The 3,848-nt window shown below is 42.8% G+C and overlaps 1 pseudogene; it reads right to left on the minus strand.

Annotated features, from left to right (window-relative positions):
- Window positions 1-362: 362 nt before the first annotated feature.
- Window positions 363-539, minus strand: LOC128352647 (uncharacterized; annotated as a pseudogene).
- Window positions 540-3,848: the final 3,309 nt, after the last annotated feature.

Below are 3,848 nucleotides of genomic sequence, written 5' to 3' on the forward strand. Positions count from 1 at the left end.
GTGAAGAACTGTCTTGTACCACTTGTAGCTGATCAGCTATGTTATTATCCAAGTAGTGAAGCATTTGCTAGCACAAAGTCCTGTCTTTTATGAGAAGTTTCATGATCAACATGGTATCTGAAAAAGAACAAAAATCGTTCTATTGCCATTGTGAGTACCATCAATCAATATCTGTAAAAGCCAGCCCTGAAGGTTCTTTCAAAAGCAGAGAAAGCCAACTTGCAGCCTATGGGGTGCATCCAACCCCTGAGGTAATTCTCTCTGGCCCTTGACACCCCTAAACAAACTTTAATCAAGGCATGCTAAAAAAATAAAAAATAAAAGCACCCATTGTTTTGCTTGTAAAGAAAAAAAAACAGTTCTCCAGTAGTAAGAAACCACACATTACTACATACAAGATGGGGGGGGGGAGCAATGCAAGGTACATGCTGAGTTTTCAAATCGTCATGGTGGGGTATTGGGGAAAGTTTTCAATTAGCAATAATCACACCTCGGATTAACCTCATTGGCTACGATACTGCCACTGGCATCTCCAAGATAGGGCTGAGAGAGATTCCTGCCTGTAACCTTGGAGAAGCTGCTGCCAGTCTGTGTAGACAATACTGAGCGAGATGGACCTATGGTCTGACTCAGTATATGGCAGCTTCCTATGTTCCTATGCACAGAGCTGCGAAGTACATGCAAATATATTTAAATGTATGATGGCTTCTCTCACTCCAGAGGCCTTAGTAGTGGAGGGGAGGAGGTTCATTAATCACCTGATTCCTCTTCCTCCTTGTAGTGATGATTAGGGATGTGCACCAAATTACTTTGGCACCATCCCAAAGGCAGTGAGGGGTTTATTTTATTTTATTTTATTTTTATATTTATATTGATTGATTGATTGTTTAATTTATACCCCGCCTTTCATTAAGAAAATCCCAAGGCGGCTCACAATAAAATGTAAAAACACAATTATTAAAAAGACACTTTAAAATATTGAGCTAAAAAGTATAAAAACAAATCTGATTTTTTTAAAAAAATTAAAACACAAGCATAAAGGTTCTCTTAAGAATAGGCGGGCAGGTCCTATGCCATTTGTTTGCTGACGCCAGGCAAGGGAAGCTGGGCCAATGTCATTTGCATGTCAACCAGCCTTCACTTAGAGCAACAACTGTGAGGGTGGGCCTTTCCTAATAAGGAAAACAGCCCAGGAAATTCAAAGCAGATGGACCGATCCAGAGGACTGGATGGGAACTACACAGCCACCTACTGGATAGGAGAAAGTTTTGGTCTGTTAGTTCAGTCTGTCCCAGGGGGGCCCTGAAGAAGCAGCGGGCTGAGCTGCTGGGGACATGGGAAGGCTGCAGCCTGTGGGTAATAAGAACCAGTACAGTTAAACACGCCAGGGAAGTTATTTTTCTTTAATAATTGCTTGGAATCTGTGTTGCTAGGTTAATGAAAACACTCTCTTATAATCTGTTTTATGAGGATACCATTGTTCTTATTGCATACCTTTTCATTTTAATCTGATAACTCCTTGTTGCTGAAGTGTGCTACTCTTAATTTTGGGTCTGCCTTAGTCATATGCCTTTGGAGGCCTAGGACTGCTCAGCCCTTTTGGGAAGAGTTTTGCCACTTTACCCCCACCCCTGAACCTTATATGGAGAATGGGTTTTCCCACATCAGAATAAAGAGGATGGTAGCAGCCTGCTGTGAATCCCTTACAGACAAGGATTCAACCCCAGTGAACTTCCCCTTCCTCCTCTGGCTCTGGCAGGAGTCATGACACTCCTAGTAGGGCTATTTCCTTGGGCTCTCTCTAGGCTCTTATATGGGGAAAGTGGGGGAAAGGAAAGTGCTATACTTGTAGATATGGCGGTGTTGTTAGCAGTAGATGCCCCCACCATGGCACTGGTGGTTCAGTCTCTGCTAAGACCTAGAGTACAAAGTGCCTTATTCATGAAGCACATACCATGCCCCCTTCAAGTGCCCCTGCAATATGATGGCCCTCTGAACACCACCACTTGCTTGTCAAAACTGGGCATCATGCTACATTATAAATATAAGTTCAAATCGTCAGCAGGCTGTATGAATATGGTAGAAACAATACGTGGATATATGGGAGGGTGTTTTTCTTCAGCAGCTACTCTACTATAGGGCCACCAGTATTTTAAACATGGGAGATAACAATAAATATGTGATGCATAAAGTAATGAGATATGCTGTGGCTTCAAGGAAAATTCAATTTAAAATTGTGCAGATCAATGTTGTGTCTTGCTCTGGAGATAATCTGCCCTGAATTAATGCTGAGATTCTTGGATGATGGAATTAAGGAATGTCTGATTATTTTAACATTATGATGGCCACTGCTTTTAAACAAATATCTTGTACTGAAAACTGTGGTGTGCATTTGGGGGGGGGGATCTTGTTTAAAGGATTTAACTGCAACGGGGAACTACTGGAGGCTCAAGAAGCTCCACATTGTTCTGAGCTGCTAGACATTTCAAAGGATATTTTAAAGCTGCTGGACATTCCAGTTGGTGGAAGCCTATTATGATGCACACTTAACCTGATGACTAATCTAGCATCCATTGGAGCACAACCTTTTTTTTGGGGGGGGCAACTAGTTTTTAACATGCAGGATTCAAAATGGAGAACTGCAGGATTCTCCATTTAACATGCAGGATTCAAAATGCAGAAGCAATCAAATGCAAGCAACTTTGGGGCTGACAGAAAGAAACAAACCTAAAGAGAAGAAAAAGACTGCATCCTTTCATCAGTACATTAAGCCAACATTCTACCTCTTCTCAAAGATTACTTTCTCACTGCAGTGGCAGCTCAGGGAACCACATTTGGCCTGATAGAACAGCAGGGGATGTAAGAGGTAGGGAAATCACTTGTCTTCAGTATTTGGAACTTGACATAAAGAAAAAGTAATTGACCAGTGGAGACTTTTTGAATCCAATTAGTGGCTAGTAGTAGTGCCATCACAGACAGAATGAATTCCAATGTGTTAATTATAACATGGAAACTATGTAAGTAAAAGTAATTAAAAATTTTGTTGGCATGGGTCCCGATGCATTTTAAAGCATTTATTTATTCATTTGATTTAATCTTCCACTGATGAAAACCAGCAAAAGACAAGGAGACTGCTCTCATGTGCAGCCTAACCCAGGCAAGGGATACCCAGTCCAGGTTAGGCTGCGCATGAGAACTGCCAGGATTGGACCCAATCCCGATGGAGAAGTACCACGTAGCCCTGTTTTCAAACCCAGCTGTTAGCCAAGGTTAAGGGAGCGAGCGCTCCTTTAACCCAAGCTAAATGCTTGTGTGTTTGCTGGGCCTGTGTTTAGACCCAGAGGACATAGAGATGGGCACCTATCACACCTGTCTCCTGGGGGAATCCCCCAATTCATCATGCATGTCGCATGGTGCATTGTGAGATCTCCTGAGGCCGGGATGAGTCATCCCAGCCTCAGGAGCTCAGTGCTGCAGGCACACTCCAAACAGAAGTACTTGGTCTTTTGGGGGAAAGGTGAGTTTACCAAGCCTCCCCTCCAACCCGTCAACTGCCCTGCCCACCCGGGCATGTGAACAACCTCAAGGTTTAACATTTTTGTTGTCGAAAATGATTCTCACTTGGCTTCCCAGGCCAGGAGGATTATAGGCTGTTGTACAGATTACCATCTAGAAGTACTTATAGTTTCTTCCACTGATCAGAAGTCTCAGTGGCACTGGAAGCTAGTGTTTGATCCACAGTGACGAAAAAAGCCACCTAACAGGAAGGATCCCTAAGGGAAAATCTGACTCACCAGGCCCTTGAAATATTCTTCCTTAGACAAAGTGAAGAGATGAGTTGTACTCTA

Source organism: Hemicordylus capensis, chromosome 3 (assembly GCF_027244095.1).
Source record: "Hemicordylus capensis ecotype Gifberg chromosome 3, rHemCap1.1.pri, whole genome shotgun sequence".
Lineage (NCBI taxonomy): Eukaryota > Metazoa > Chordata > Lepidosauria > Squamata > Cordylidae > Hemicordylus > Hemicordylus capensis.